Raw genomic sequence first — 10,556 nt, 5'->3', positions numbered from 1 at the left:
GATAGAGAAAGAGGAATCTGTGGCTGTAGTTCAGGCACTGATTAGAAAAAGACTAATTGCTCTGACACCAGGGCTAATCAGCATTCCCTGCTGGAGGGTCAAGAGACGTTTAACTTTGAATATTCGTGGAGAATTAATAACCTTGGAAGCTGTCCATAGTACCCGAGATTGATTTGTTAGCAGACCCTTTCCTTCTGTCTTGGTAGCAAAGGCTAGGCAAATGGAAGGAAGCGCCCAGGGTCACACAACTTGGCAGTGTCTGAGATCAGATGTGAACCCAGAACTCCCAAGTCCAGCCTTATGCTCTATCCATTGTGCTACCTACTTGACCTCCTATTGATTTTTTTCCAAAGGATTTTTGTTCACCTCTATCACTGTACAGTTTCTGAGATAATTTTTCCCCATAGCAAGGAACCCTAGAACAATCCCACCTAGATTCAACAAGGCATTATGAAAGGTAATATAGATTTCTATCCACAGCCCTCTTAGAGTAGCAGTGACTTGGGACTTTGAGAATTTGGGGATATTATCAGAGTATGGCAGAAGTTCATTAAACTTTAGATTAACAGTCCAGTGCAGGTGCAAACCCAATTTATCATGACCTATGCTAACTGGTACAATGGGATCACCAATTCCATGTACATTTCTCATTGAGAGCAATCAAACATATATATGTGAAATCAGTTCATATTATCTATTAAGCAGTATAAACACTAAATTCTACTAGGAATAAATTACCAATTTGATTTTCCAAGACTTCTCAGTGAATATATCTTGTCGTGGGACTCCATAACAAGGCTTCCTCTTCATCTAGCCACAGGCTGTGTATCTCCCTCTGAGATGATTGCCTGGCAAGGGGACAAATCTCGATGAGTAGTGTATGATGAATATAGCTGGTATTTGAGGCTCCAGCAGGGGAAATGCAGGAGCTGGCTTACCTCAAGTTCAAGCTAGAGGCTGCGGGCACCAAATATTACCAGGAGTGTCAGCTGGTTAGACCCAAATTCTGATTTGGTGTCCAGTGATCTTCTTTATTCATCAATCAGTTTGGGATTTGATGACACAAATTAATGACAAGGCTTTTTTTAATCAAAATTTTCCATTGGTGGTCTGTCCTATCAGAGGGTTTCATAAGCTTACCAGTTGTTTTTTAATACATATATGTGGTTTATCAACCTATACCACACACACACTTATCTTCATTTGAAAGATTAGTTATTAAAAACTGACATTAAAACACTTTATCATGGAATGGTGGCCCAATATAAAATATCATTTAAGCCAAGGCAAGAAGCCACACATCTCATAGAAATCTCAAATGCTGCATTTCCCTAATAGAACTCATTATCTTCTTCCTCAAATCATCCCCCTGACCTTTTATTACTATAAAGAGCCCCAGCCTCTTTCCAGTCACCCAAGGCTCATAACCTTGGTGTCGTACTCAACTCCTTACTTGCACTCACTCCGTGTATCCAATCTGTCCAAGTTTTGTCTTTTCTACTTTCTCAATCTGTTTCATAAATGACCCCTTCTTTCCATTCACATAGCTATTATGTTGGTACAGGTCCTTATCACCTCATGCCTGGACTATTGCAATGATCTGCTTGTTAATCTCTTTACCTCAGCCCTCCCCCATGTCCAATCCATCTTCTTCTCCATTGCCAAAGTGATCTTGTTAAAGTTTGGTCTGATCATGTCATCCCCCTACTCAATAAACTCGAGTGACTCCTTATTTCCTGTAAGATCAAAAGTATAATGTAAAATGAGGGTTGGAGGGAGGAATATTGTGCTTTGATTAAATATTTGAGGAGCTGGAGAAAACTTTGCACCTGGGAGAATCAAGAAGACTACACAAAACTTTCAGCATCCAAGCGGAGTCTTGATGGATTATGAACTGTGATAGAATTATGAGTTTATTCTGGGCAACCAACATTTCTTAAAGATCATCTGTTCTCAAGCAACTCAAAGTCTAATGAGAGAGACACTATGCAAACAACCATATGCAAATGATATATATATAGGATAAATTGCAGCTCCACAGAAGGAAGGCACTAGAATTAAGTCAGACCGAGAAATGAATTAAACAATTTCTATTGCTAGCTTAGTGTTTGTTACAGAAGAGAGAAGCTTTCAATAGATATTGAGAATAGCTCAATGGAGAAATTTGACCACCCAGTCTGAGAATGGAAAGTGACCAAAAAGCAAAATGATGTGTTGGAGGGGTGTGGGGAAATTGATACACTAATGAATTGTTGGTAGAACTGTGAATTGATACATCCATTCTGGAGAGTAATACTATGAGTATCTTTTGATCCAGCTCTCCATACCACTCTCGATCCCAAAGAGATTAGAAATAAAGGAAAAGGACCTATCTGTCCAAAAATATTTTTAGAGGTTTTTTTGTAGTGGCAAAGAATTGGAAACTGAGGGTGTGTCTATCAATTGAAAAATGGCTGAACAAACTGAGTGATATAATTGTAATGGAAAACTATAGTGTCATAAGAAATGAACAAGATGAGTTCAGAAAAATCTGGAAAGACTTAAATGAACTGATGAAAAGTGAAATGAGCAGAACCAGGAAAACAGTGTATATAACAATAGAAATATTATACAATGATCAAATGTGAAAGACTAAATTATTATTAGCAAAATAAGTTTCCAAGATAACCCCCAGGAACTCATGATAATTTAAAAAACAAACAAACAAACAAACAAAAAATGCTATTCACAGTCATGGAAAGAACTGTTGGAATCTGATTGCAGATCAAGTGTGCCATCCTTTATTTCTTTCATGAATTTTTAAATTTGTATACATAATATGTGTTTTTCATCACAACATGGAGAATATGGAAATTTGTATTGCATAAAGCCACTGATGAGACATATCAAACTACCATCTAGGGAGGAGTGGAGGGAGGGAGAGAACCTGAATTGCAAAATGCCAGAAAACAATTGTCAAAAATTACTTCTACATGTAATTGGAAAACCCCCCAAAAATTCAGTTAAAAAAAAAAGAAAGTGAATGTAGTGAGACAGGAGATTTGCACATGTGGAGAAGTGGAGAAGTGTTTTTTGTTTGTTTGTTTGTTTATTTGGGTTTTTTTTTTTTTAGGAGTTGACTGGCAGCTCTCAAAAGAGTCAATTGGAAAAACTACTAGGTGTAGAAGACCTTTATATTAAACAGGTAAGGAAAGTAGGTTGTGCACCTGAATTGAAGATTCCTGACTTCCTGACTAAGGAAAACCAAATAATTATTTTTTCTTTCTCACAATTATGGCTTGAATAATTGGTTGCTTCTAAGGGATGTTGGGTACCCTGAGAGTAGAGTGGACTATAGCTGAGTTTCTTTTGTCTTTATCATAAGGCAGATTCCTTTGAAGGTGGAATTTTAACTCAGGCTTTAAGGAAATCAGAGAAGGCAGTAGAAAACATTAAATAGCAGAGAAGTCAAGCATAGTTTTCTTGTATACACCACAGGAGTCTTTGTTCAAAATTGACACTGAATCATTAATAACTACCCTTTTTCATCAGGTTATTCAACAAGTTGGAAATTTATTTAATTGTAATATTGTCTAGCTTGTATATTTTTATATTTTTCACAAGAATAGCTTGAGATATTACTAAACAATTTGATAGATTTTGGTAAATCTACAACATCTATCTACTGGCTTAGTTATTCTGTAAAAAATTAGTGGCAGAGTCTGTCCTTGCTGAAATCATGCTGTTTCCTTGTAATCATTGCTTTCTTTCCTTGATGCCCATTAACCATAACTTTAATAATTTGTAGCAGTGATGGGCGAAGTGTGGTAAGAAAAGTCATTCCAAGATTCCTATTAACTTCCCCCAACCCACTACTATCTCTTTGCTTAGATGGGTTTACCAGTGTAAACAATTCCTTATCTGTTCAGGAAAGTGACGTCAAAGGATTTTCAGTACTGTAATTTTTAGTTCTGAAACCTCACACGGACAAAATGCTCTAATAAAACACCTTAGGGTCAGATATAATTTATCTAGGGCAGATGATTTGAATTCTACAATGGCAGCAAGATTCTCTTTCCATCAACTTAGTAATTTCAAATATCAACTCCCTATTAGCCATTTTTGTTTTCTCCTTTTCAGTTCAAAGGTTATTATAGCCTTTGGTAGAGAAAAGAGAATAGTGGTTCCCTCTTCATTATTAGTTGTCGCTGTCCAGTTCTCTGGGTATTCTTTCCCCCAATTGTTCCCTCCCAACTTGTATTTAGAAAAAATAAAGTGAGTAGGGAGATTGATACTGAGGTATTTTGATATTTATTAATCTCAATTAACCTTACGTCCAAAATCTACCATTATAATTTCCAGTAATTAACCCTATAAAAGCAAAGGACACTATGTCTAAAAAGATGAACAATAAATAGACTCTATGACAAGAGGGAAAGATTTCTAGTTTCTCTGAGAAAACGCAAGAGAAGAAAGGAGGCATAAGAGCACCTCTTTGGGGTTCCAATATCCAGGGGAGGGTTTCTGCAACACCACATTTGTCCAAACACTTTTTGCACCATCTCTATATGTCCAAACAACTTTAATGCTAGAGTCCCTCTATACAGTTTCATACAGCTTTCCCTATTCTAATTCATTTTGTCTTCTACATCTCTCCTCTGGAGATGGTTTCTTTGAATCTGGATGGCTTTTCACTAGGTAGCTGTAGTTTCCACTGCCTCCGTCTTCAGATTTAACTACAATCTTTAGTTGCGGTTCCACTAGGTTCTTTCAGAAAGAGCCAGGAGCCTTGTTTTAGGACTGACTGAAGCGTCTTCAGTTTTACGCCCTTTGTAGGCTTGATTCTTGTCTACTATTTCCCAGACAGGAGTAGAGAGAGAGAAGGATCGTTCCAGCAAGTTCCTGAGAGTTAGCCTTTTCCCTTGTTTAGGGCAGGTTCCCCTTGACAAGAGACCTTGTTCTTACTCAACATGTCCATACAGCACGTTCCTCAAATTTCCATCTCTTCAGGTTGGACCATAGCTAGGCACAGAAAGGCCTTTCTTTTGTCCAGTAATTACCAAAGAACATTAGGTTCCAAGGTTCTCCAGTTTTTTAAATTTCAAGTCTCTCCTATTGGTCCATTCATGAAAATGGGTAGAAAAATAGGACAGAGACAGTTTATACCCCGAGAATAAACTTATTTTCTGTTCACACCTCAGCTGTTTGTCTGGACTTTTTGTATGCAAGAGAGCTCCTCACACTCTGAAATGTTTAGGAGATTTAAGTAAAATCTGTTCACCTTTCCAAGGCACAAACTAAACTCCAATATGGAAGAGGATAGCCCTTTACAGAGTGTAAATCAAGCTCGAGTGAGACAGTGTGTATCTGTCATTTGTCCCTTATAAAGGCAGTCTACATTTTGTCAAAGTTTGAAATCCAGCTCACTGGCTTAGAGTTTACAGATTTCATTTTCTTCCCTTTTCCAAAATGGAGACATTTGCCCTTCCCCAGTCTTTGTAGTGTTCCGTCTCATGGTCTCCGTGACCTTTTGAATATCACTGACTGTAGCTTAGTAATCATATCCTTCAGTTTTGCCAATACTTGAAGAAGTAATTTATCTGGGTCAGATGAGTTGAACTCATCAAGGGCAGCCAGGCTCTCTCTGCTCTTTAGCCATTCTGGATATCAATTCTCTATTAGCGATTTTGTTCTGTCCTTTTCAGTCTTAGTAAAGAAAACAGAAGCAGAGTAGGATTTGAACAGCTGGGTCTTATCTTCATTAGTCATCAACGTTTTCTCTACTCTGAGCAATGGCTCAGTGTCTTTTATAACCCTCCCCTTCCCCTAATGTATCTTTTTATTCTAGCTAGTTAAAAAATGATCTATTTTTTAAAAAAGCAAACTTTGTGTTTTCCTTCGCTTTCCTTTCTAGGCATAGTTCATTCTGAGCATTACATTCCTGACATTATCCTTATAGAACGATGTGACCCTTTATTGATCCTCTATTACTCACCCATCTTTCCCTCTTCTGTACATATCTTTAGAAAATCTCGCCTGGGTGGTGAGTTTTCTGTGTATCCACATCAATCTTTTCAGACTTACTTTTTGGATTAAGCATTTTATTCTTGAAAATTTCCCATTCTAGCTCGGGTTCGCTTTCCCCGTCAAACCTTAGTCTATAAGATCTTCCCTGTCTTTCCTCTGAACTACTGGAAGACTTCTTGCCCCAAACGTAAAGTTGGTCAGATTATTCTTTGCTTTCTTCTTTTGCATCACATACTCTAGAACTGAGTGGCCGTTTCTTATCAGATCATTTCTGCTCCACGAAGCAGGTCAAATCTAGAAAATGATTTTCTCCTTTCTGCTTTCCTCATTTTTTGAAGCACTAAATTATGATTAAATGAAGAAGGTATTAGCCGCACTGCTATCAGATAAGACCAAAAGATGTGTGGATAAATGAAGGATTCTATTACTACTGTGCTAGGCTTGGGCTCTTTTCAAACTCCTCTTCTTTGTTCAGGTAGTTTGTAGTATCTAGGACAGCTAGGTGGCGCAATAGACCTAGTGCTGTGCCTAGTGTCAGGAAGACCCATTTTTGTGAGTTCGAATCTGGCCTCAGACATTTAATAGCTGTGTGACCGTGGGCAAATTGCTTAATTCTATTTGCCTTAGTTCCCTTCTCTGTAAAATGAGCTGGAGAAGGATCTTTGCTAAGAAAAACACAAATGGGCTCACAAAGATTTGGACAGGAGGGACTGAACAACAACAGAAACTGTATCATATTTTGATTTTAAAATCATTTAAAATCATTTTGATTAAAAAAAAACACATTTCTGTTCTCTTTTTGATCTTTACTTAAATGCTCTCCATGCTTTCCTTCTGTGGTTCTTGGATTTCTTCATATTAGTGAAATTTCTTTTCATACAATGAACCTTGCTCCAGTCTTCTTTGTATTTATCTTTTCTTTTGAATGAGTTATAGCTATCCAGAGCCATATTCTGGACATCACTCTCATCCTTCCAAGTGTCAGCAGTACCTAAATGGTAAAATTAGGTCCTAATTGGCATTAGGATGTCTCACTCATCTTGCTAATTTCCTAAATTTTGTGCATTTTATGCCACTGGCTTCTTTTTTGGATTCAGTCAGAAGCACTTAATACTTATTTCATGCTAGGAAATACACAAAATATTAGGGATTATTTTTCTCTTGTGAATTTTTGGATGTCTTAACTGTTATTCTTTCTCTTACACTGTGTATATCCTCTTTGATAGAGGCTTGTTGGAAATCTATTTAATTCTCCACCCTTCCCTTTCTGTTCAGATGTTAGTCTTTTGGATAATTTTTCTAAGGTACCAGGCAACTGCAACCTTAAGAGCCTCTGTCTTCCTGACTGCATGCTTGGCATTATCCCACCTAGCTACTCCTTTTAAACATCAAATGTAACATCAATTTAATTTAACACTAAATTAAATGAACATTTAATTTAAATCTCAATTTTAAACATCAAAATTCAGTACTCAAGTTGCTTGGCTTTTTTATTTTGAGGGAAAAATATGATATTTTGAAATTTTGCTTTGTGCTTAGGCTCTGACCTTACTTTCTTGAACTGTACTCTTATTTGTAGGTCAGGTTTCCAGAGCAAGACTACTGCTTCTCAGAGAGTTAACAAGGGTTGGGGACGTCTTTCTATAGTATTTCTCTATACTACTCTTCTTCTTCTCTATACTATACTAGACTATGAATATTTCTCTATACTATCTCTCTATTTCTCTAGTTCACAAGTCCCCATCTAGTAGATTTTCCCCAGCATAATTCATTCAGTTACCTTATTGGTTTGTTCTTTTCTGATATTTTCCAATATTAATTTGACCAATTATCTCTTCAATATCATTGATATGGAATGAATATTAATTAGCGTTTGCAATTTACTGAGAAGACACAGCAAGAACTGAGATACAAAAACTTCCTACACCAGGAGCACATCCTCCCCTACTATCATCTCTCAAGAATGGGCTTTGACGTAATGTGGCTGCTTCAAACATTTCACTCCATCTCAAGACCACTTCTGGGTGGTCTTATATGCTGCATATATGTCTTTGCTTAAAGAACACAGCTCCTAAAATGATTCTCTACTAGGTTGGGTCAAGTAGGTTGATTCTCAGGGATATGCCAGTGCTTTACCGAGATTGGCTACTGGCAGGCTTTATTGTGGATTCTGATTATTGGACCTCCAATGGTTCTTTTGACCTTTTGAAGCTCACAAGGCTAGTCTGTCCTTCTCCAATACTCACTAAGTTATAATCAGGAAAAGATCAACACAATTGGGATGGTAGAGGCAGCAGAACCATGTGGCAATAGCCATATGACCAGTAGAATAGATCTTCTCCCATACTTACTAAGACTTAAAGTATTTCTTCTTTGCACTCCAAAATTTAGTCTATTCTTATACTCAATGTTAGCTCAGCACCTAACTGAAATGTTTTTCATCAATAGACAATAATCCAACAGGAAACAGAGGATGTCTAAACATGCCATTACATGCCATCTTACATTTTTGGAAGCCTTCACTTGAATCACCAGTGGGACAAGTAGGCATATACTTCAAGAATAGGCTAGTTGCTCATTAGCCAACATCCTATTATCCTAAGTTTCTAAAAATGTTCAAATGTCATTTATTAAATACATCTGGAAGGAAATGATATATTTTTTAAAAGATCATAATGGCCTATAAGCTGCTGCCTCTTCCTCCTCATACTCTTCCTTCTTTGGGGCAGCTAGATAGCACAGTGTATAAAAACATGAAGCTTGGAGTTGAGAAGACCTGGGTTCAAATATGGCTTCAGAAACTTCCTAGCTGTTTGATCCTGGGCAAGTCATTTAACTCCAATTGCCTAATCCTTACCACTCTTCTGTCTTAGAATTGATACTAACAAAAAGGCTTTTATAACACCTAAATTCAGTAATCAAGCTGCCTAGTATTTATTTGAGGAATAAATAAAATTTAAAAAATTAATCATTTGATGATCATCTGTGGAAATTTGGCTACTCTCAGCAATACAATGATCTGGGACAATCCTGAAAGACATATGACTGGGAATGCTATCCACCTTCAGAGAAAGATCTGTTGGAGTCATCTTTCACAAGTGGTTATTTTTGGTTTTATTTTGGAGTTTTGATTATGTATGAGTTTGATCTTACAACAATGACCAACATGGAAGTGTGTTTTGCATAACAATAAAATAATTAAATTAATCATTTGAAATTCAAAGATGTGTGAGTGATAGAATGACAATGAATAAAATGTACTGACTGAGTGCCTAATGTTTCAGACACTGATAAAAATTGGAAGATAAATGTAAGATAGTCCTTGTCTTCAAGAAGCTGATGTTCTAATGATTTTTGATGGTGTAAATACTCTCTTTACTTCTGCATATGTTAGCTCTTACATAATTAAATATTGTGGCCAAAGAGAAATAATGTTGTGACCAACTATCTGGTAATAAATCACCTTTTTGGGGTTTGCTCTTCTGAGGCCCTTTTTCCAAGTCTTAGTTTAAAGCTTTCCAGATCTGAAAAGGTAGCATGGTATAATGGATAAAAAATTGGAGACAAAGATCCAGGTTTAAATCTTGTCTCAGAAACTTACTAGTTGTGTGAGATGGGTCAAATTCCTTTTTTGAGTCTCAGTTTACTTTTTCTGTTCTCCACTGGTCTCCTGAAATCAGAAAATAAAGACAATATGTCTTGAATTCTTGTAATGATTAAATATGGTACCATATATAGATTTTTTGAAGACCTTAAATCATTATAGAATTATCACCATTATTAGCCTTTGAGAATTCACTCCTACTTTCAGAACATGATGCACTAGATTTTCCCTGTACAAAATGACTGAAATATGACCATTTCCCAATATAATTTTCCAGTTTTTTCTCAAGACTTTCATCATCTCAACAAATTTCTTTTTATCTGTTCATAACATTTTATAATTTTATCTTTCTATATACATTATAATCTTTAACACTCTTTTTTGTTCTTATATGAACTCCATTCATTCCACCCCCTCAGCTAAATTCTTCTCTCTGCTCTATCACTCTTTGGGGAACCAGTTCAACTCTACATTATCCTCTACCTTTGTCCAGTTCTTAGCACAATGCCTAGCACATGTTAGAAACAATAAATGCTTATTGAATGAACGAAAGTCCTCTACTTGGCCAACATGCATGTCTTTCCAAATATCAACCCTGGATTACTCCAACAGTTTGTTTCCTTTGCTTTCACTCAGTAGACACTAAATGGAGCTGGGGAAAGTCACAGAATTTTGCTAACTAGATCCACTACAAATTTCTTACACAATCTCAATTGTAACAAGGAAAATAATTGTGTTCTTCATGAATAGATTCATTATCCCACTCTCTGCAGGGACTGTTCTTATCTATTATATTTTAAGGTCCTTAAAAGTCCTTCATTTTTGTGTATATAAATAAATACATATTTATAGTATCTTTTTATATAATAGGCACTGAATAAGCATTCATTAAATGAATGAACTTTGAGTACATATGAGAAAAAATGCAGAGAAATGAGCAATCCCT

General features: G+C 36.4%; 1 long non-coding RNA gene across 1 annotated transcript in view; it reads right to left on the bottom strand.

The window, feature by feature from the left end:
- The window catches only part of LOC103100621 (uncharacterized), a 33,406-nt gene that overhangs the window by 21,567 nt on the left and 1,283 nt on the right, over positions 1-10,556 (bottom strand). Inside the window, exons 3-4 of the long non-coding RNA XR_001624047.2 lie at positions 9,608-9,676; positions 739-848 (exon numbers count right to left, since the gene is read on the bottom strand). This is a non-coding gene — a long non-coding RNA (uncharacterized LOC103100621). The remainder of the gene's footprint in view (positions 1-738; positions 849-9,607; positions 9,677-10,556) is intronic.

The sequence above is a fragment of the Monodelphis domestica genome, chromosome 8 (genome assembly GCF_027887165.1).
Source record: "Monodelphis domestica isolate mMonDom1 chromosome 8, mMonDom1.pri, whole genome shotgun sequence".
Classification (NCBI taxonomy): domain Eukaryota; kingdom Metazoa; phylum Chordata; class Mammalia; order Didelphimorphia; family Didelphidae; genus Monodelphis; species Monodelphis domestica.
This window is presented reverse-complemented; position numbering and strand designations above follow the sequence as displayed.